Raw genomic sequence first — 24,810 nt, forward strand, 5'->3', positions numbered from 1 at the left:
TTTAACACAGAAAAGTTCATTTTAAGCTCAGCTCTTTTAAGCTGAGCAGAAACCTGCTTTCAATGCTCCCATTATGCAGAGGCCTGTTAATGAAGGAAGACAACAATCAGTTACTGAAGGGGTCAGAATTGGACCCAAATTGCAGTATCTTTATTGTTTCCCAAATGTGATTAAAAAAAAAAAAAAAAACAAACCTGTAGTCTACATCAGAGTCATTTCAGTGCATAGCAAATAAGCATGATCAGTTTTTTCAAATAGGTAGATGTTAGCCATCAGGTTGTAAGTGTATTATGAAGGTACATACTATAGCACTCAGTATGCACTGCACAGTACTAAGTATCTGCAGTTGCTTGTATGACTACAGATCTTTGGGATACCACAGGCAGGAAAGTTTTACATAGATTCATTTAAATGAATTTGGACTTCTTAATTAAAATTTGCATCAAGACACTTAAAGCAAAAAAAAAAAAACTGTGGGGAAAACATTACATGATCCTGTGCTTACGGCAGCAGCAACATGATCAGGAAATCTTTCTGTCCTGACTTCTATCAGTACTTGTGCATCAAGGAACAGAGTGATGTCATGAACGACCTGTCTGTAACACAGGAGTGTGAGCTCCCTCATGACAATCTAGACCCAGTAAGGGAGGTAAGGGAGGAGGATATGAAGACAAAATTTGGTGTGAGCTGCTGGAAGGGCAGCTTTTGAACTGGCAATTCTGTTGTGTCTCTGCATATGCTAGTGCCTATCTGAATGCACAGCCTTGCATTTTGGGAAGAAGTCTATCCAGATCTTTTCCTTGAAGAACATCTTCAATACATGAAGGCATGACAACAGAATGATAGAAATAGACGTTTTGGATGGGGATAGTACTTGCAGTGGAAAATGTTCCTCTTCTCAGTTTGGTTTGATAAGTCTACAGAATGAAGGTGAAAAAAAAGCCAACATTGTTTGAAATCATGATGTGTGTGGACAACAGAGCTTCTTACTGAAGTGCCCTTTCCCTATTATGCTTCAGACAGATGGTCTGTCTATAATAGTGGATTATCCTCAGTGCTGTGGCTGTCTACAGAAAAGTATAAGCAGTATTTACTAAAGTGCAGTAAGATGCTAATTCAGTTTAGGTTTAACCAAAGAGGGTTGTTTAGCAAAATAGTTTAATTCACATACTGTATGGTATTTTTCATTAGTTACACTCAATCCTAAATATGTAGTTTAGTCATAACTAAACAAGTGATACTGATTTTCCCTGCCTTTAACACACATCTTAAATTAGCGTGCAAATGTTGAAATGTGGAAGTGGATTCAAAGGCAGTTTATAGAAAATAAGAGACCAGAAATATTGTAGCAGAGTCAGTGGGTTAAATTATCAGTGGATCCAGTTCTACGGGAGTTGGTTAACTCTAAGCATAAAAAAAAATCTTCCACATTGTGGACCCTGGGGGTGTTGGTCAATAACCAACTGAATATGAGCCAGCAGTATGCCTAGGTGGCCAAGAGGGCCAACAGCATCCTGGCTTGTATTAGAAATAGGGTGGACTAGGAACGACACTGTCCCTTGTACTCAGCGCTGGTGAGGCCACACCTTGAGTACCGTGTTCAGTTTTGGGCCCCTCACTACAGGAAAGACATTGAGGTGCTGGAGCGTGTCCAGAGAAGGGCAACCAAGTTGGTGAGGGGCCTGGAGTACAAGTCTTATGAGGAGCAGCTGAGGGAGCTGGGGTTGTTTAGCCTGGAGAGAAGGAGGCTGAGGGGAGACTTTATTGCTCCCTACAACTACCTGAAAGGAGGTTGTAGTGAGGTGGGTGTCAGTCTCTTCTGACAAGTAACAAGAGATAGGACTAAGACAAAATGGCCTCAATTTGTGGCAGGGGAGGTTCAGATGAGATATTAGGAAAAATTTCTTCACCCAAAGGTTTGTCAAGCATTGGAACAGGCTGCCCAGAGAAGTGGTTGAGTCACCATCCCTGGAGGTATCTAAAAGATGAGTAGATGTGTCACTTACGGACATGCATTAGTGGTGGACTTGGTTAGTGGTTGGACTCAATGATCTTACAGGTCTTTTCCAACCTAAATGATTCTATGATTCTGTGATTCTATATCTGCTTTTGATTAGCTGTGTTTGGGAAGGCATGGAAGGAAATGCAGCAAGATAATGCTCATTACTGTTAAGAAAACACTTTAGATATTCTTATACTTGCAGTATGTCTTGAACTCTTAAAACTGTATCTGCCGCTAATGTTTTGCACTGTACAGGTCCAATCTAAGCAGCAAGACTTGTTGAGTCAAATGAAATACACATGTCAATGTTAAGAATGATAGAATTGGCTTCTGATGCATTTAGGTATTTAGCATACCATTGGTAAACATCTTAATGATATTCAACCTACCGATGTAAGCTAAATGGCAAAGTTGGTTTTGTCTGTTTGTTCCATTTCCCACTACACTTAAGAATATACAGGATCATGACTATTGTCTACTTCCCTTTTCATGTGGATGACTGACGTATAGAATCCCACAGAGGTTTTCCATTTGTGATAAACATTTTTTAATCAAGCCAATGATCAAGCCAGTGGTGAACTCACTCACATTCTCACACACAGACATTAATTCACTTACTGTTTATTCATTACTCATATAAACTTAACATTTACTGGTTTAAAACTTGCATGATCAGTTTAAAACTTGCATGAGAGAGAATCAAGTACATAGAATGAAATCCTGGTACCACTGAGGGCAAAGGAGTTTGTCATCGGTTTGATTCAGGGACCAGCAATGTTGCAGGTAACTGCATGGCAACTAATTTCAAATGTTTGTTGAAATGGATAACTAAGTGTCTGTTGTCTTCACTGTCATGATTCTACCACATTGTATGAGAATTTTTGTTACGGTGAATGACCTTCCAGATATTACTTTGCCAATTTATGAAGTTCCTTTTCTATCCTTGGGCTGCCTCAGCATATATACAGCTGATGATCCTGTAAGATGGGCAACAACACAGATAGCCAGACAATAATTAACAGTGAGATTTATAACAAGGTTGCCTGTGAGAAATAGAGCAAGGGAAACATTTGTTTGAAAATCATGAATTTTCTAGAGAACATGTTCTAAAAATGAAGAAAAAAATGATCATTATTTACTCTCATCTCTGAGACCAGACAGGGCATAGAAGCTATGAGTTTTCCTGAAATAGATTTCTTTTTTTTTATTTGGTTAATACTTTATATTTACAAGAGTGCAAACTACACAGAATAAACCAACAGGGCTTAAAAGAAAAAAATTACCCTTTTAATATTGTTTTTTCATTACCTTTACTGATTCAAGTGCATGGCTCTTCTCTTTATCTTCAATAGAGTAAAATAAATTAAAACATGATACACCACTGACCTAGATGAATAAAGCCTAATAACTTAAATGAGATAGTGTGTGAGCATACCATTTATGGGAAAGCTATAGCAGATGGTTAAGGGTGAATAGCATAGTTTGCTATAAAAATAAACTGATTTAACTCACTGTAAAGAATTTCATACAAACTATATGAATGAGAAAACATGAAAGTTTTCACAGGAAACACCCAACAACTCTGTCTCTTGTAATTTATTATTCATTTACTGGTTTATACAAAACCAGGATATTTGGAAATATACAGTTGTTGTGGTTTAACCACAGCCAGCAACTAAGCACCATGCAGCCGCTCACTCACTCCCTCTGGGTGGGATGGGCGAGAGAATCGGGAGAGGAAAAGTAAGAAAACTCATGGGTTGAGATACAGACAGTTTAATAGGTAAAGCAAAAGCCGTGTGTGCAAGCAAAGCAAAACAAGGAATTCGTTCACCACTTCCCATGGGCAGGCAGGTGTTCATCCATCTCCAGGAAAGCAGGGCTCCATCACACCTAATGGTTACTTGGGAAGACAAACGCCATCACTCTGAACATCCCCCCTTCCTTCTTCTTCCCCCAGCTTTTATTGCTGAGGGTGACATCATATGGTCTAGAATATCCCTTGGGTCAGTTGCAGTCAGCTGTCCCAGCTGTGTCCCCTCCCAACTTCTCGTGCCCCCCCCAGCCTACTCGCTGGTGGGGTGGGGTGAGAAGCAGAAAAGGCCTCCCTCCACTCTGTGTAAGCGCTGCTCAGCAGTAATGAAAACATCCCTGTGTTATTGACACTGTTTCCAGCACAAATCCAAAACATAGCCCCATAGTAGCTACTGTTAACTCTACCCCAGCCAAAACCAGCAGAGCAATGAAATTGAAGTACTAACCAGTGAAATGAATTTCACCCAGACAGGGATATAGAGGACAGCTATTGCATAATGTTTTCTGGTTTTGTATTCTGTTAATTGATCATACCTGTGGGGTTTCCTTAATTATTTTTTAATTATAGGAATAGAAGGCAATATTTTCTGTAATGTTTATTACTGCCTAATTTTTAGAAAAGGTTTTAAAGCAGGTATAATTTCTCTGCATTTATTCCACTCAAAGACTTTATGGTACCAATATGGAAAGTACTTACAGTAAATCATTGGTCCCTTGGTATCAAAGCAATGTGTGGCAGTGTTATTTTGCTACCTTCTTTAAGTACACTAGCCATTGTAATAAGAGCAGATTCTTTACTCTCATGAGGGTTGTTATTCCTATGCTGACTTCAGATCTACTTTATCCCAAATATGCACCATGTATACGCAGTTAATCTGTTTGGAATTCCTAGTATTTGGCTATTTGTGAATAATGATAAGAGTGAACAGAGCGACTCAAAAGCCCCCATAAACCAAAGTAGCTTAATAACAGTAGCAGAAGGGGAAAAAAGTGCTTATAAATACTTTCCTTTTGCCTAATGGTCAGGCACATTCAAGTCGAACTTTTCCCACCCTGTGAATTCCCAAACAAATTTCCATGCACTGAAAAGGAACAACTCTGGAGATAATAATCTATTTTTTTTTTCCAGAATGTTGTCTCTGTGGCCCAGATTTGATCTGGTGAGCATCTATATTGTCTTGTAAACTTAAAATAACAAAAATGTCAGAATAGTCATAAACTCCATACCTTGAATTCCTGTTATCTACCAACAGTTTCATGACAAGTAATGGTGACAATTGTAGGATAGAACCGTTGTAATGCAAGCATTACTAAATATACACCCAGAATTGCAATTATTTTTTTGCAATGGCTACATTTAAAAAAAACAAACAACCAAACAAACAGCTTTTTGGGTACAGCAAGAACTTGCCATGATATTTATTAAATAATAATAAAGAAACGTAGTTAAAGACAAAACACCCTTCAGGTCATCCTTGTGAAAGACAGACTTCCCTTCTCATCCCCTTCTGAATTGAGCACATAAAATATTTGATCTTTTAACTTGTCTTGTGAAGACATTTATCAAAATTGCCTGGCATATAGATGAGATTAAGTAAATATCATAATGGTATTCTGGCAGTTTTCATGCATGTACTCTCCACAAAGTTCAAGCTGAAATTGTTTTGTTTAATCTTTCCGGAATTATTAGCTTAGGGTTTTAGATATTTTATTTTTTTTAATTTATTTACATGAAACTAGTCAACTACTTAAATGAAATTTCCAATTAATTTCAAGTAATTTAGTGCTCTAGGTATTTTCTTACCAGTCTGTGAATTAAATTCTGAATAAATGTATTTACTCACAGTTTGTTTTGGTTATTTAGATTTTAAATATTAGTATCACAATTTTAAAACTGGAGAAACGGAGAAAAACTTCAACATCTCAAGAGCTGTCTGTTCCCCAGAGGGAAACAGAACATTGATCTCATGAATCTCTCTACAGTTGCTTCTTACCTGGATCCTTTCTTATGAATATTGAAAGTAAATTGAACTTCTCTGATAAACAGCGCAGCCAAAGTCCTGTCCCACATATGATTTCAATAGGTGGAATATATGCATGTATTTTCTTTTAATTGATTTTAATATGCAGTGTATGCAAAGTATAGTCTCTTTAATGACTTGTCACATCAGAATTTTCTATAATTTCCCTAATTTCAGATGCTATTCTTTGTAAATTCCTCCAAATGCTTAGTCAATGGTAAAGGTTAGGAATTTTGACTTGGTCATTTATTTCAATATAAATTGTCATATCTTGGTTGAACAGGCATATTTCACAGTTAAAAGCTTTCTTCATGCAACCAGTGAGGATAATTAAAAAGGTATTCTTCACAGAAGATAAACCTCTTCCCTAGGAAAACAAATCTTTATAAAACAACAGGGAAGCTGAAACTTTGCAAATTTTATGGACAAAGATGAATTTGCATGGAGATTCAACTGCAACTGTCCTTTGGTTTTCAGAGGAAAAATAAAATTTCTTAATTTAATCCATCTGCTCCCTAGTATGATTCCTGTTTCCCTAGCACTGATGTAGTCCCACAGCCCTGCATATTTTTAGGCAGTTTCTGGTTTAAATATGTTACTTTTCCACAACTAGTATTTCTAAATTCTTCTTTTCAAAGAAAAAGATATAACTAGTTTTCTTTATTTTTTTTTAACTTATTTTTAATTATTCTGGGAGAAGTCTTAGGTAACTTAAGCAATGAGTCTGTAGTATATACACCAAATTTTTAATGTAGATTTGACATTCTGAATTGCAAATTTTTAAAAGTGGAGTAACTGTCCTTCCTTTATACAACATAATATTGATCTAACATTAAAGAATACACAGCTTGATCTTTTTTGGCAACGCAGAACTTAACTAATAAAACATATTCATGCATTAAACTTAAAACATTTTCTTCTGTATTATTTTTAAACCATAACATATATTGTATTAAGGAGTTTGCATACAGAATGGTTCAGAAATTTGGCTACAGTACAGAGGCAAGAATTCAAGCTTTCCTCCAGTTTTGGACCAAAAGATATTCCCAGTTCATTCAGAGGTAAAGGTATGCTTGTTCATCTGATGCTAGGATAAAAATGTATCTCAATACCAAGCTCTGCTTGTACTACCTCTCACATAAATGGATATAACTGAAGCTTACACTCAGTGGATTTCATGTACTCTGTCTTTCCAAGTTTGGCCAGAAGTGATTTGAAGCAATCTTGGAAAAATGGTGGTAGGCTATGAATATTACCCTAGACCAAAAAGTAACTGTTCTGGTTTCAGCTGGGATAGAGTTAACTGTCTTCCTAGTAGCTGGTACAGTGCTATGTTTTGAGTTCAGTATGTGAAGAATGTTGATAACACTGGTGTTTTCAGTTGTTGCTCAGTAGTGTTTAGACTAAAGTCAAGGATTTTTCAGCTTCTCATGCCCAGCCAGCGAGAAAGCTGGAGGGCCACAAGAAGCTGGCACAGGACACAGCCAGGGCAGCTGACCCAAACTGGCCAAAGGGATATTCCATACCATGTGATGTCACAACTGAGTATAAACTGGGGGGAGTGGGGGTGGGGGGAATCGCCACTGGGGGACTAACTGGGCATCAATGGGCGGGTGGTGAGCAATTGCACTGTGCATCATTTGTATATTCCAATCCTTTTATTATTACTGCTGTCATTTTATTAGTGTTATCATTATCATTATTAGTTTCTTCTTTTCTGTTCTATTAAACTGTTCCTACCTCAACCCACAAGTTTTACTTCTTTTCCTGATTTTCTCCCCCATCCCACTGGGTGGGGGCGAAGTGAGTAAGTGGCTGGGTGGTGCTTAGTTGCTGGCTGGGGTTAAACCATGACAGTAACAAAGCATTAAGAAGTTTCCTTATTTATTTTTTTTTTAAATTACTTTACAAAGACTTGTGTTTGATTTTACTTGTAGTGTGTTGTCTTACTGAAGTCTGCCCTCAGATTTATACTGGAAAAATGTGCTTACATACTTAAAGAATCAATGAAAAGCAAAGAATGACTGATGAGCTTCAGGTTTCCTTCATTTTTGAAGCCCTTAAAAAGGGCTTTATTTAATTCAACAGACTTCATGAAAAAAAATTTAATACAGACTCTTTTGTCATTGATTCTGACTTAAAATTTGTATATGAAGATTTTCCTTCCTTTCACCCTCCTTCCTTCAGCATCACATGTGCTTCCAAATTTTCAGTGCTAACACTTAAATGTTTAATTTTGTCATGCTTAAGGACATAAAAAACAAACATGTGGTAAAAACAAAGCAAGTTCTTTATGGAAAATTATAAACATGGGCAACAAACTTATACGGGCTGGTAAAAATTGGTAACTTTTACAATGTGTTAAAAGCACTTATGTGAACTACTTCACTCCCTATTACAGGGTGTAGTCTTAAGTGCAAAAAACTTATGCGCAATATTTATCTGGGTGGAAATACTAAGTAATAATAAGAAAAGAATGTCAACTTCCCACAGCTGTCCATCCTCCCAAAGGATGCAGACACTTTGCAGTATTTGCACTTAGATCACAGAATGCTGAACCTGAGACAAGAATGTAACAGAGATGTGCATTTTAATCAGTTGTGCACCTTATCCATCACTACCCTATTTAAGTGCTCAGACAAAACAATTGAGTAGGCATCTCACTTTCATTTTAAAAAAAAAGAAAACAGAAGCAAAACACAAGGAAACCACAGATGAGGAAGACTGCAGTGCCAGTTTCAATTCAAGAGCAAAAATGATTGTCAGAGAAATTTTCAATGCCAACTTTTGGCTTCCTGTTTCCAGCTATGTTTACATCTGCAGCTTTCCATCTCCATGCTTTCACTGCTCTTGCTCAGACTTAAGAAAATTAAAAAAAGAAAACCAGCAAGCAAAGATAGCAAATGGAAAATTATATTGAATACCTTTTGGAAAGTTAAAGGCAACATAAAGCTGAGGGGAAATGGAAGCTACCATGCAGCTTTAACTACAGTGACATCTCTTACTACATAAAAACATTTCATCTAAAAACCATGTTAAAACATCATTGAGGTGGCAGACAGAAGTACTGAAAAGTAAGAAAATTTCAATGTAAAGTTTTGTCACTAAAACCTCAGTTTCATACCCTCTTGAGTAATTTTCCACTGGGCCCTTCAAAATTTACAAGGTTTTTTAAACGTTACTTGTTTGATCTAGCAGCAATTATATTCTTGTAGTGCAAATTTATTTGATTATGATTTTAAATAAAATCAGCTTTTTACATTGACAATATTCTTAAATATAGAATTTTGACTCTGTCACCTTGTTCACAAGAATTAATCCTCAGCCACATTACTTCTGAACACAGAGATTTTGTAGTATGTGTTATATAATACAACTTCTGCTTACAGTAAGTGCAACATCTGGTTTTGTTCAGGAAAGTAGTTCAAAACTTTATCTTTGCATAAGCTTCACGATGTTGTGGGTTTTTTTTAAATTCTCTGAAAAGATTTTTAGTTCTGATAAACAAAATAAGAATGCGCATAGCACATTTTCTAGCCACTCAAGGTATAAAAGATTGTTTAGAAGAAGAGCTAAAACATTTTCAGAGAAAGTACTCAGACTTAGAGATACAGATTTAAGGCTGATTTCCTTGTGATTTGCTACAAAATCCGCCCCGGTATTTGTTGTACTTTCCTGGCTGCCTGGTTGATGTTGACTTGGATTTTTGGAGAAGAAATAATTTTTTTACCTTTTATTTACCTAGCAAAGCTCCTTAAGGAAATAGTTATTCTAGAGAAGTGATTTGAAAACATTTGATCATATTTTCCATGTATTCCGTGCATTTTCCATGCATTTTGTGCAGGGAATAAAATTACCAGGAAAAGTTCAAGAAAACAAGTAATCTGTACTATATTGATCTGTGCATCTCTGAAGATATACATCTCTGTATTTGCAAACCTGAAATTTAAAATATAAGACAATGCCATCTTTTAAAGTGGTGAAGTCAATTTCACACAGTACTGTTACTACAGTGCGGTAGGACCTTTACATAAATGTTCCTTTCCTCATTTGTTACCAAGAAAGCCCTTAAGCAGCAGCAAGTATTCAGGATAAATTTGTTAAGCATTGCCCTTTTACCCAGCATCTCCACAAATGCTGTCATGTGAATAACTCAACTCTGACATAATTTCTTTAGTCTGCCTACAAAAGGTAATATGTTACTAGGTCTCAGAGTACATAAACAATATTCCTCACATATATCAATTGCTAATATTGATACCAGAGTTTCAATCTTTTTCCCCATTAGACTAATATTGCACATCCTGGCTGCGGTTTTGTGATACTCTTCATAACTGTCTCTTCTGGGGTTTTTTCATGTGCTTGTGTTATCTTGTTTATAACTTTTGCCATGTTACTGCTTTATTCTTCTGATTACTTAAATGTCTGGTACCACAGTAGTGTTAAAATATCTGTGTAGATTTTAACTCATGAAAGGCTAGTTCTGTTTCCCATTAATTTTACAATATTTTTAAAATACAAAATCTTTGATTTAAGTATTATGCAGAAGGCACGATCCTTTCTCAGCACCTCACTATGTTTTTTCCTCGAATTTATTGACTAAAGCATCTTAAAACTTCAACACGTTTAATAACAGTTCAGTAACTATGTATTGGCAAATGAACAAAATCATGGTGAATTGTCTAAAAAGGCTACAAAGTGTCATTAGAACTAGGTCCTAAATACAGTTTATCTTTTTCTGAAGGTTTGAGATTTATTTTTTTTTCCCCAAAGTTTTTTCTGTTTTTACCGGTTTTTTGAGCACTGACTTCACAAGCCTGGAAATATATTGCTTAGAGAAAACAGAATAACCTGTTCTTCAACTATGACTAGATGTAAAGGTCGGATTTAGATGAGGATTAGTAAGGAAAATAAACAAGATTCTTTATTTGGTTTCTTGAGTGTTAGAAACCTGTAACTTATTTATCATGTACTATGATGGCCTTCTACAATGGGGTTACAGCGTTGTGGATAAGGGAAGAGCTACGGATGTCATCTACCTGGATTTGTGCAAAGCCTTTGACACTGTCCCACATGACATCCTTGTCTGTAAATTGGAGATGCATGGATTTGATGGATGGACAATTCTGTGGATAAGGAATTGGTCCCACTCAAAGAGTTGCTGCCAATGGCTCAATGTCCAAGTGGAGAGCAGTGACGAGTGGCTTTCCTCAGGGGTCAGTATTGGGACCAGCACTCTTTTAATTTCTTTGTCAGCAACAGAGATGGTGGGAATGAGTGCACCCTCAGCAAGTTTGCTGATGACACCAAGCTGTGCGGTGCGGTCGACACGCTGGAGGAAGGGATGCCATCCAGAGGGACCTTGACAGGCTTGAAAGGTGGGTCCGTGTGAACCTCGTGAAGTTCAACAAGGCCAAGTGCAAGGTCCTGCACCTGGGTCAGGGCAACCCCCAGTATCAATAAAGGCTGGGCAATGAGTGGATTGAGAGCAGCTCTGTGGAGAAGGACTTAGGGATATTAGTGGATGAAAAACTGAATATGAACCAACAATGTGCACCCACAGCCCAGAAAGCCAACCACATCCCAGGCTGCACCAAGCGTGGCCAGCAGGTCAAGGGAGATGATTCTGCCCCTCTACTCCACTCTGGTGAGACCACCTGGAGTACTGCATTCAGCTCTGCGGTCCCCAGCATAAGAAGGACATGGACCTGCTTGAGCCAGAGGAGGGCCATGAAGATGATCAGAGGGATGGAGCACCTCTTGTATGAGGACAGTCTGAGAGAGTTTGGGTTGTTCAGCCTAGAAAAGAAGGCCATGGGGAGACCTTACAGCAGCCTTCAAGTACTTAAAGGGGGCCTAAAGGAAAGATGGGGATGGACTTTTTAACAGGGCATGCAGTGATAGGACAAGGGGTAATGGCTTTAAACTGACAGAGGGTAGATTTAGATTAGATGTAAGGAAGAAGTTCTTTACTTTGAGGGTGGTGAGGCACTGGAACAGGTTGCCCAGAAAGGTTGTGGATGTCCTATCCCTGGAAGAATTCAAGGCCAGGTTGGATGGGGCTTTGAGCTACCTGATCTAGTGAGAGATGTCCCTGACCATGGCAGAGGGTGAGAACTAGATGGTGTTTAAGGTCTCTTCAAACCCCAAAAATTCTGTGATTCTATGATTCTACTTCAGTGAGAAACTCTCTCAGAACGAATATGTTGGGTTCTACTTAACAATAAGGAAAAAACCGCACATTTCAATCATTCAAAAAAAGCCACCAATAAACAAACACACAAAAAAACCTTTTGAGTTTGGCGAGTAACATTTTTCAGTGCTGCAGGAGATGCCTATATACCACTGGCTTATACTACAGTCCTTGCTTGTGTGCTCATGCACCATTTGGAAGATATAACCTCTGTGTCCTTAGGCATTCCTCATCTTTTTGACAGATGGCCTGCTGTTGCTGCTAGCTTTAGGGCAGAAACTGAGTGATTACCAACCTTTGGTAAATCTCCTCCCACAGGTGGTGGGAGCTTGCAGCTTGCAAGATTTCACTGCTTAACTGCGTGTGCACAAGTTATGGAAACCAAGTGTAATGTAGTGAGAAGTTAACTGGAAACAAGAACCTAAAGAAATAAGGTCAACACAAGTTAATTACCAAAACATTGTCTTCGGATGAAGAAAGATACAGAATAAAGGTGAAGGGAGGGACTCCACAAGTACTTTCTATGTCATTTTTGAAGAACAGAGTTAAAGCCAGACCTTGCAGGTGTGCTGCTTTTTTCACTTGTACATATGAATTAAAACATTAAAAGCAAACTGCACAAATGTTTTGTTGCAACTAAAGTTCTTATGCTATCTTCTAGTCAACATTTAATGAATTGTTTCATTCTGTCAGCTTTTAGACTTTGTGTGATAGCAAGCCAACTTTTTAAAAAGAGAATAATGCAAGGAACAATACTGACAAAAAAAATCCTATTGCATTTTTCCCAATTAATTAATCAAGGCTTGTATTTTAGTTGCTGTCTAAATATTTCTGCAATAAAACAGGTAATCAAGCAGCAGTACTTAGTAAGTTAAGACTGATGCCGTACTGAGAAAGAGTATACAGCATAATATATTTAATAAAGTTATATACTTCAACATGTGTACTATTATAACTGAAAAATATTAGTGGAACAAAATAACAGATAAGGACAAAGTTCTTATGAAAAAGAAAACACATGTAAAAATGATTAACATAGAGAAGGCTCTTCCAAATCATGTCTTTGAGGTAGTGGTGAAAGTTAAGTCTGGACATCAAAAGACGGGATAGAAATGAAAAACATGTGCTTTGGGAGATGAAATGAAAGATACTGCTTGAAAAAGAGGAAAGTAGCAATGTTCTAAAAGCCTAGAGAACTTCAGCACTGTGCAAATTTTGGCCAAAGCAGAGCTAGAGCATGACATACTACCTTTTGAAGCCTGTTCTGAGGATTACAGCCTATGTATCTTTGTGCGGACAAAGGGTCTGAGCCATTTCTCACTGCACTATGATTCAGCAGGCTCAGCCATACAACCTAGACATTCTTGGAATATTCCTTGAATGCCTGAGCAAGGACATTAACTTGTTAAGGCTGTCTCACACACAGTCTTCAGTGACATTGAATTCACTTCTGCAATGACATCAGCAAGCACTAGCATTATGATTCATATGCCAGAGAGTTAAAACAGTGAGCAGTTTCTCACTCATATCTTTTCAGCTGTATTGCTGTCAAATTATCTTTTAGTAATCCTCACCAGACTTCACTTCAGCCTTAACTCTAAATCAGAGTTTTCCATCTTTTCCTTTCCATCAAACTTGTAAACAAAAGGAAAGCAAAGAAAAACTGCTTATTGGATCAATGTTAATGTCAGTAAAAATTTTTACATGACTCTCTGAATTAATAACTGCATTTTCTCTTTTCTCTGCAACATCTTTCTTCTGTTTGACCACAACTCAGCTATGGGTTTCAAGCTGGAACATTTGTCTTGAAAAAAGGAGTTTAGTCTGTCTTTCAAGGCTCTTTTTACTTGTAATAGTAACATATGTGTTCCAAGGCAACAACAAGGTAAGAACTATGATTTAGGAAAATTTTCTTTCCTTCATGATACACAGACAAAAATCTATTTTCCTTCAAGCAAAAAGGGTTGTAGAGTTTTGTTTTGTTTAGACTCAATATCAAAGTACAATTGATAATTAAAGTATTAAGTAAAAAATATAAACAATTGAGTTGGAAAGGATATTCTATGAGTCAAACCTAAACCAATTGATGACAGTAGGAAGCTTTTATTCATTATAAGGCAGTTAAGATTAGACTTGTGAGGATGAGGTTTTCTGAGGTACTTTTTGTCATTTTTTTCTTTTTTTTTTCCTCTAAATGGACACCATTGATTAAACTGTGTCCAAAATTCGTGTCTCATCTTATCTTCAGTACTGGAATAGCCTTTTTCTTTTACAAAACAAACAACAACAAAAAAAGGTAAAAAAAAAAAAAAGTTGAACGTCATTAGTGATTCCTTCTGTCCCAGGATTCATAGACAACATCCAGTTAAATGCAGGAGCTCCAGCTCCAGTTATTTGTCCTGGACTCCTTAAATACATTACCGGGAAAAGTTCTATACTGTGGAAAAGCTAAGAACAGGCATCTGCTCCAAATTTTGTAGCTAGGTCACAGTTACAAAATGAATCTAGAAACTGTTTCATTAGTCAACCCTGAATTTTTAAATAGTTACTTGAAATGTGAAAGGGAGGTTCAGTTGACAAAGTGCCCTTGGTATCTGAATGTCAGGAGTCACTGTACTTTAAATGACAAAAGAGTGTTGGAGTCTTAAAGAGCAAAAGCCTTATAAGGGTTACATTTTGATTGACGATTAACATTATGACTGTTATTATAGCAGAGACCTGGAAAACTGTAATAATTAGCCTGTCAGCTCAATTGTTACTCTTCATTAAAAATGAATATGAGGGAGCAATTAATCTCACATCTTCACCAACGTTAGGCCATTCTGTTACTGCAGTTGTGTGCAGGTAAATACAATTAATCTTCAGAAAAGTATTATTTTCTAATTTAAGGCTTCACTTTCCTTATTTTGATGAGGTACTCAAAGAGCAACATTTAAGTTTGAACTTATCCCAGTCAAAATAAAATTGTTGAAATGCAACTAAAGTTGGAAATACTATCTCAGAGTGTAAAATTTAACATGGAGGTCATGATTATCTCCCAAATCAGGTCTTGCATACCTTACTTTACTGCAAGGACTAAAAATGCCAGAAGGTTATTAGGAATGTAGAAAGAGCCTGGGGTTACACAAATGAAGGAACAACTGGGCTACTGTATATCTTCTTCTGCCTTCCTTATGTTTAATTTTGTAGCTGAACCAAGCAGCAGTGAAGGAAATTTTGCAAACCCCAAAAACTTAAGCATGAAGTTGCAAATATGTTGAGATGAAAATGAACACAGCTCAGACACCAAACTTGTATTTGTCCTGTAATGACTACACTAGATTAAATGGATTAATTTAATCATGCACTGGAAGTAATTGATAATTTATAAGAAATTATTTTTTCATGTCTTCCTGAACCACAGAACAGTGGCTTTGTTTTCTGATTCCCAGAGACAGGCTGTCCCTTAAGAGGTTATTTAAGGAAATTACTCTGGTCATTTTTAGTGACAAGATCTGGGGATAGCTGAACTACACACTATTACCAAATAGCAATTGTTTCAAGAAATTAAGATGTATAATAAATAAATAAATAATTTAAATACCTGCACAAATAAGGACCAACTCTTCAACTGATTTTGAACTCTTACAGACTCAGTAATTGTCTATCAACTAATTCAGGAAGAGAGAATCTCTTCTCATTTCATTGTCTTTCCATGTCATTGAAATAATTATTAAATACACCTGTCTGTATGCAGTACAGAGTGACCAAGGCACATTTCAGAAGTATGTGTCCATGGAATTACACCAAAAAGAAACCCTGTAAGAGACTGAATTGTTATCTCAAGTTACTCATCTCAAGGATTGTTTGCTGTGACTTATCCCAGAGATGGCCTGTTTAACCAGGACACTCCTCTGTAGATGAGGATGATTATCAGACCACTGGGGAATCCAGGGGAGAAGACAGGTCGGAGCCAGAGAAGCATGCAGAAAGGTGGAGACTATCATTGTCATGGAAACTGTAGTCTTTGAGATAATGTACTGGTTTCTGGTGTTGATCATGCAAAGGTCATGTGATAGATGAAACCTGCAGCATGTGAACAGTGCATGAACAGTACATATGTGCATGCATCATCGAAATATGCCCTATAAAAAAAACTATGGAGACAAGCCGTGGTGTGCACCCACCACCAAAGAGTTGAAGACCGAGGACCAATGGGACGCCGCTAGATCCATGGTGGTGACTATTCTTGCAACTCTATCCCAACTGCTTGCTTAATTTCTGTCTTTTCTTCCATTCTATCCTATGATTACTATTTTCTACTTTTGATAATAAAAGCTGTTTTGGGTATATGGCATTTGACCTTGTTTGTGTCTTAATCTCGCTCTTGGGATCACCTCGAAACCTTCCCTGACATTGGATCAGGACAAACCCCAAACCAGAAGCCCAACCGAGTTTTGATTAAAAACCCATTTTGAACAAGTTAAAAAGAAATCAAGCTCAACTGGTTTTTAAAGTATCTAATCTTCAAAATTCATTCAATTCAGGAGTCCATTCTGATTTTAACTCTTCAGGAAGTTAAGAAATCAATTCACCTTTTCTGTCAGCTATAGAAGTATCTATAAAGAAACTAATTGGAAATGTTTCCTATGATGTTCAACAGATGCTACCTTCCATGTGGGTGATGCCTGAATTCTCTGAAGAGTTGCTGAAGAACAGAGAAGATTCTGCTATGATGGTGTACAGTAGTCCTTTGTTCCTGGTGCCTCCTTACAAAGTGAACTGACTAAAACAACAGCCAAACAAACCTTTCTTTGGCAGAATTGCAAAACACTTCAAGTTCACTGTCATCCAAATGACACACCAGATAGGTTTTAAGCTATGAAATGCAAGAGATGTCTAGAGACCATTTTTTTCTCCAAAATATATTAAAAAAAAAAAAAAAAAAAAAAAAAAAAAATTGCTTTGGGAAAACTAGTCTCAGATGTGTATGCATGCCATTTCAGAAAAAAGAATCCATCTATACAATAGAATTACCAGTATTCTTCATCCAAATTTTTTCAGTGCTGTATTGTTATTAACAGCTACTGATGGTCTAAGTTAGGTTTCTCAAATAAAGAGTTTGAAATCATCTGTTCATTGAAAAGAGAGACAGAACAAAATTAATTTTCCCATTAAGATCAGGTAGAAGGGGGATCATCAAATCATATGGATAATTTAATTAGAATAAATTTAATAACAATAGCTCTTCTTTTAGGAATTTTAAAGGAAAAACTACTTAATAAATGTTTGCCAAAACAAGACACTCTGTAGAGATCTTTTGCTTTTTATGCACCACACAGCTTACCCTGCAGAGGGAGCCAGGAATCCTCAGCCTTTATAAAGTTCATTTCAAAGTCTACAGGGTACCACTTTCACTAGAACTGCTTTACAAGCAGAGATACAGCATCTAAACACAAGTAAAGTTTCTTCACTATTTTAACCCAAATCTTAGATAATGCCAATGGTTTTAGAAAAAGATCTCCTTCCTACCTGCAGGTGGCCACAGTTGCATAGCTACTTCACTTGGTCTAGCTCCCCAGGCTCTTGACTTCTTTCTTTCAGCTAGCTATTCACTTCCAAGTCCACTGGTTGCCTCATTGCCTAGCTCTCACATCAGCTTTGTCATACAGAGTATACTCTGTGGGTTAAATGAGGGGAAGATTGGAGCAGTACTGTAAAACAAAATATTTGGTACCCGGAAGTGTCTTGTGTATGGCAGTAAACTGTGCATGGAGCATGACTGAGCCTCAGACTGAAATTGCCTGATGGTGTTCCCTCTGTAGGGGACTTTTGGCCCACTGTGGTACAAGGAGTAGTTCTCCAAGAAGGTTTGCATTTTGTAAGATCAATGGGAGGGAAGAAAATATTATCAATAGAGAAACCAAAATTTATTCACTTGAGATTGTAATTCTTGCCCCTGAAGTTCAGGTGAAGAGGTCACAAAAGCTGAAGGAAGCTTGAATTAAATCCAGCTTTCAGTGACTTCTGAAACAAAATTCCTGACAACACAGGAGATACACAAAGTCAGCTTCAGTGATCAACACTTCCCACAGTAAATTGAAAACAGTGTTGTTTCATGTTTACTAAGAAGGAAGATAGTGAGCTTGCAGAGAAGAAAAGTCAAACTTGTGAAACCGGTAACATGTTCATCTTTCTCAGTTATAAATTACTGGAATCACATCATAGTACCTGCAGATACAGGGCAGGTATACACAAACACTGTAGGAGGTGTGGTGACATGATAATGCAGATAATGATGGCTACCATAGAAATGCTGATGGTTTTCCCCTCTGCATTTAGGGCCTCAAAGTCAACAAGGCAACATGTGACAGTATGTAAATCATAATGCCTAGGTCGTGTTTGATGGCTGACCAAAAAGCTAAAGAAGTGAATCTGTGCTGTTAATATAATTGCTTGAGACTGAGAAAATACTAATGGAGACAAAAGTCATAATGAACTGAAAAATCATCTTCTTACTTTTTTCTTTTTCCAATGATGCAGTAAATAGCTCCATGCAGCTGGGTTTGAAATGGCTTTTTATCTGGGTAAAAAACAAATACTGTTATAAATGACTGATTTTGAAAACAAAGTAAAGTAATCAAAATGTAAAGACACAAATGAATACATTTTGCTTACATAAAAATAGAAATGTAAATCATAAATCTCCACCTCATAGTTAGTGAGTATGTAAGATTATACATGTTGTGCAGCTTATTTAGGATCAAAGTAGTAGAAGGCTGATTTTTCAGAAAGGAATCACAGGTTATTTTCTTTAACAAGTATTTTTAGACTGAATAACATGCATATTTATTGAATGTGACTATTGTTTGTCTTTGAATCAGGGCTGAATTAAATACAGACTTCAGAAAAAATACTTGTTTTGAAGACATTTTTTAATAGTAAGTAAACATTTGCTGTTAAGAATGAAGTGTTGAAAGGGAGCCAGGTAAAGATTATGCTAAACTGTATTTTCTTTATGGCACTCAGGTCTTGCATTATTGCCCATTCCTGCTCTAAGTCACAGGCATATCCCTTTATGTAATTCAAGAAAATCCTTACTGAGCATGAAAATCCAGTGTCCAATTCATTGTTGTGTAAGCCATTTTCAACACAGCTGAAATTTGAGTGAATGGAGAAATGGATGATGTCTTTGTACTTGAAGACTTTTGGAGTATTTTTATTCTTTCGTGTGCGTTCAGGCTTTCTCTCACTTGCCTTCTCCAGGTGTCCTGTATATAGAGGACATTTTAAGGAGTGCATCATCTGAGAACCTTACTTTCTAAGACTAGGAAAAGAAAAAAAACATTAATATTACCTACATGTTATTCTTGGATTTTTACAGAACTGACAAGGACATGTGAGGATTTTATGAAAAAAAAAAAAAAAAAAAATTCTTCCTTTTGTGTTAGTTTACCATGCATCAGTCTCTTTTCTTGTGCTGGGGGTGTGCTACAGAGGATTATTCTTGATGGGCCTGCCAAATGACAAGGAATTCCACATGAAAGGCTCAGCAGCCAATGAAATTGATTTGCATGCAATGTTAAGTGAGTATGAAAAATCCAAGCTGATAATGAAAGAAAGTGGTAATATCTCAACAAGTTAACTGAAAGTTAAATCCTTCATAATGCTATAGTGATGCAGATGGGTTAGTGCATATGAATCAATATTAACAACTGACACCTCATTGCTTTCACATTTATTTGTAATTCCCAGAACAGTAAGAAATGCAGTAGTGAGATTAGATGTGTATAGGAACTATGTTCTTAAATGCTTACTTTTAAATAATGTGCACAGTATTACTTTGTAATTTATTGATGTTTGCCTCTATTAAACTTTTTGTCTGTTTGCTTATTATTAAGCTACAGAGATATACATAACAATAAAATTATTCTGTGTAGTTGCCTGGTTAGTAAAATTGAGACCAAAATGAATAATGTTGGATTCTCTGTGCTAATAAATACTGCAATGCCATTTGCTGACTATCAGAAACAGGATTACAGCTTTTGCCTTATTAGAGCAGGACCATTCAAGCTTTGAAATGTATAGTTATGGGACTTGTCAGTTTAATATCATATACACAGTATGAGTCAACAGTGGATGGCAATGGAGACTTCATATAAAGCAGGAATTAAGAATACAGTTACCCATTCTATAAACTTGTCTTTATAACTACTTGTACTGCTTCATTTAAAAGAGAGCAGATGTGGGCTAATCTGGGAGTTTTCCTCTCAATTTAGTAATTCACATGTAGGTTCATACGGATTCTGAGACAGAGTCTCTGATGCAGAGTAATGCTGATCCAGAAAATCTGGAGAACTCTCAAAGGCTCTGGTTCTTTCTTTATATTAGCATAGAAGTTAATAGTAGTCTGTCTCTGACATCAAGGTATTTGTCCACAGTGATTAAGCACACTTTTTAAATATTCTCTTGCTCAGTCAGAAGCAGGGTCTTGCAAGTCCTCTGAAGCCACTGAGGCAGTTGCCCGAGGAAAGAAGCATAGAAGGCGGGAAGAGAAAAAGCTCATAAAAGAGGGAAAAAAAGACTTTGGTCATAATAGGTGAAAGGAAGTGAGAGAGCATTAAGAAAAATAATGGGAACTGAAATGGAGAAAAATGAAATGAAAGGGACAAAAAGAAGTTTTGGAATTGAGAAAAATTAAATTTTGCAGCACAAATATGTCTTTAATAAGATGTGGACAAAAGAAAGGAAGGATGAAGAGGTGGTGGGATTATAGGAATGGACAAAGAAGAAAAGCAGTTTATGAGGAAAGGAACAAATGGGATTTTTACTGGCAAACCTAGGGGGGTAAATTGGACCATGGTAGTGAGAGTCAAGAGAACAAGAGTAACTAAAAAAAGGTGGGGACACTCTGGATGACAACTACTGTATGGAAATTACAATGTTTGACTAAGGAATCTCCTGCGTTCCAACAGGGCAAACTGAAGTAGAATTAGCTGTGATAAAGGGAAAATTTGTTTTGCACATGAGCAAGGAAGTTATAATAAGAAGCATGTCTTTGTGAAACAACAGAAACTTCATTAAATAAGTGGACATCCTTTTCTTATAAAAGAATTTTGTCTGCCTTGGTTTTCCCTCATAAGTGATACGAAGCCATTTTTGCAGTTGATTTGAAGCCCTTACTTATATGTGTTCCTCACTACACCAGCCAGAGACAGCTAAGATGATAGTGGAACTCATTTTCTGGTGCTTGTGTATTTACAGAAGTTACAACACTGTTTTCTTCAAAATGAACTCATCCTTATTTCTTCACACTTTTGAGTGACATAGGTTTGGCAAGAGATATTTAAGTTTCAAAGTTATGATGAAGATTGTGCCTGGAATGGTTTGTGTATATATGCTTCCTCTGCTTTTTCTACTTTTTCTGCTTTTCTTTTTCTTTTCCTTTTTTTTTTCCTTTGTAATTGTTTTTTATTTCATCAAGAGGATGAAAGTGTTGCCATCAGCCACAGGCATTGTGAGTGACTGGTAGAATGGCATTCAATGCTTTCTTCGGTTTGTTAAAAACATATGTTTCATAATATTCATCGTCATTACAACTAACTAATACTTTAATTATATAATTATCTAAAAATGCTACTGACTTTTAACACATTACTTAAAGTTTAAAAACACAAGCTAACAGTATCATTGCTGCTAAAATGATAAAAACACTGTTTTCTAGGTATCTGCATATATTGCCTTTGGTAAATTTGTCACACAGTGGAGGTCCAGTGTGAGGTGTATGAATAGTGTAAATGTCTATTGAATCCTTTGAATACTACCTAAAAAAATCAATGAGAGAACAATTGTTTTGTTTAAAACAAAGACAAATAACAATAAGTCCCTGAAAAACTCTGACAAGTTACATACGAATCTGGGGAACCGATTAATTTCTGATATTCTAATACTTAATTTTATTTTAATGGCTATTTTTCAATCTATAAACAATAGCTTTTCCTGAAGAAGATCAATTAGGCTTTTTTTTAATAAATGTGTTTTACTTCTTCAAAGAATAAAATATGCATTTTGGATGCTTTTTAAAAAACCTGGCATTTGTTTTACCAAAAAAAATGTTAAACACAGAACTATATGAAACAACTAGTCAAAGGTCATTGGAGGTGTACAGCCTTATGCTGCTTGGCTTACACACAGGACACCTTTGGGTCATAATAAAATGTATTTACAAGTAAGATGTATTTATGAGTAAGATCCATTAAAATGAATCCTAAGAATCTATCTGAAGAATGTAATATTCTAGTAAACTAAAGAATGGTTTGGTTGTACCTATTTCTCCTATTTTTATAATGATGTTGAAAAAAAAGCTCATTAGATATTTAGTCTTGCTTGAGTCTTGGGTTCCCTGCTTCTCTTTAAAAAGGAAATAGCTCTTTTCATGCAGAAGGAAAACTAATAATGAATCATCTTTTGCTGCATACCTAAAGCTTTATATTTAGTGCTTTATTTCTTAAAAAAAAAGAAAAATTACCTCCACCAAGCTACCACAGTAGTGCCTTTTCCTGAAACTTCATTCTGAAACTTCCTTCTATCTTCCTCTTGCTGTGTCAGACACTTCTTTTGAGCTTTCAGCTTTTACTTTCTTTATTTCAAAGGGTCTGCTAGGGCAGCAACTGTTTATTCCTGGTGTTTCTTTTTGATGTACCATTTGTTTGTGTGCTCAGTAGCTCTTCTCAGGCAGCAAAATGTGCCTTTATGTTTGAAGGTTTGATTTAATTGAATAAAACTAGAATATCATTGGCCTTGAACTTTGGAAGGGACTGTTCCTGTGTAAACTGAAATACAAAAGCAAAACTAAAAGCAAATCTGGTGCAGCAAGGAAAGGAAGCAGAAAAGGCACCTGATTATGATGGTCTTCCATTTGTTTCTCTTGTTTTTCATAATTTTCAGTAAAATGCTTTTTTTTCCCCTGGAAATATATGTGTAAAATGCATTGGCCTGTAATAAGAAGTGAAAGCTTCATCACTGATATTTATGCTTAAGTTTTTGAGACTAGAATGTGACTCGTCTAGACTGTTGGTATATAATGGTAAATGGTCCCCAGAAAAGAGTGGTTACTGTGATTATAATATATGGCTAGGACAGATTATGATAATCTTCTCATTTGACATAATTTAGAGGTGCTAAGACTTTCAAATACAATGCACTTCAGTGAAAACTTATATATTGTATTCATATGGCAAAGTTGTGGTGGTGGGGGTGGCTTCTGTGAGAAGACATCAGCAGCTGCCCTCAAGAAATCAGAGCCTGTTCCAGCTGACTCCAAGATGGACCTGCCACTTAGCAAAGCTGAGCCCATCAGCAACTTTGGTAGCACCTCTGTAGTTGATAATATATTTGAGAAAGGATAAAAAACCACTGTACAACAGCAGCCAGAGAGAGGAGTGAGAATATGTGAGAGAAACGACCCTGCAGACCCCCAGGTCAGTGAAGAAGGAGGAGGAGGTACTCCAAGCGCCAGAGCAGAGATTCCCCTGCAGCCCGTGGTGAAGACCATGGTGAGGCAGGCTGTACCCCTGCAGCCCAGGGAGGTCCATGGTGAGGAGATACCCACCTGCAGCCCACGGGAAGGATCCACACAGGAGAGGTTCATGAAGGACTGTATCCCATGGGAGGGACCCCACAGTGGAGCAGGGAAAGAGTGTGAGGAGGAATGAGTGGCAGAGACAAAGCATTATGAAGTGACCATAATTCCCATTCCCCATTCCCCTGCACTGCTCATAGGAGGAGGTAAAAGAGTTAGGAATGAAGTTGAGCCTAGGAAGAAGGGAGGGGTGAAGGAAAAGTGGTTTTAGTTTTGTTCTTATTTCTCTCTATACTACTCTGTTACAATTAATTGGCAATAAATTAAATTATTTTGTGCAAGTCAAGTCTGTTTGGATTGTGAGAGTAATTGGCAAGTGATCTCCCTGTCTTTATCTCAAGTCACAATCTTTTAATTGTATTTTCTCTCCCCTGTCCTGTTGAGGCGAAGTAGTGATAGAGCAGCTTGGTGGGCACCTGGTGGTCAGCCAAGGTCAACCTACCAAAATTTAATATTTTCTGAGTCGTTTTCAGTAGGTACATGTTATTCTTTCTGATGTGAGGCTAAAGCTGAGGAGTACACCCATATGCTCTCTTGAGTCTTTCAATAATTAATAATTTTATCATTAAAAAGTCACAGTCAATTAGCCTGCATTTTTTGAAAAAATAAAATTGAAGAGGCAACTGCATGCAGAAGTGCCCTTACCACTGAAGAAGCTGAGATTGAGATTAATGACAAAATGTAATGGGCTGATAAAACAAAATGTGGAGACTGTGCAGTTTGCAGTTGGGGAATTATCACTGAGATGACCTTTAAGAAGAGCTGATAAAAGGAAAGTGCTGCCCAGTAAGTGCTATGGCCACCTTATGTCAAAATATTTGTAAGCAAGACAGCAACAGGGAAGAGAAATTTTTTGATAGTTTTTGTTTTAAACAGACTAGGAAACAGATAGACATATGTCCTGTAATTTTAGTTGAAATGGATGAATGTGGGTTTATAGACAAAAACAAGGTCTTGCAAAAGCTGATGTGCTATAATTATGTTCAGAAATGGAGGAGAGTCTCCAACATGCAGAGAAGTATGGGAGTTGCCAGGTTCATATAGGAATATTGCAATAACTTGAAAGAAGAGATGAAGATTTGGAGCAGCCCTCATAACCTATGTTCTTCCTCCCTTCCACTGAACATCTGTGGAGCAGCCAGACTATGGAGAAGAGTGA

Source organism: Haliaeetus leucocephalus, unplaced genomic scaffold (genome assembly GCF_000737465.1).
Source record: "Haliaeetus leucocephalus isolate CR32 unplaced genomic scaffold, Haliaeetus_leucocephalus-4.0 Scaffold605, whole genome shotgun sequence".
Classification (NCBI taxonomy): Eukaryota; Metazoa; Chordata; class Aves; order Accipitriformes; family Accipitridae; genus Haliaeetus; species Haliaeetus leucocephalus.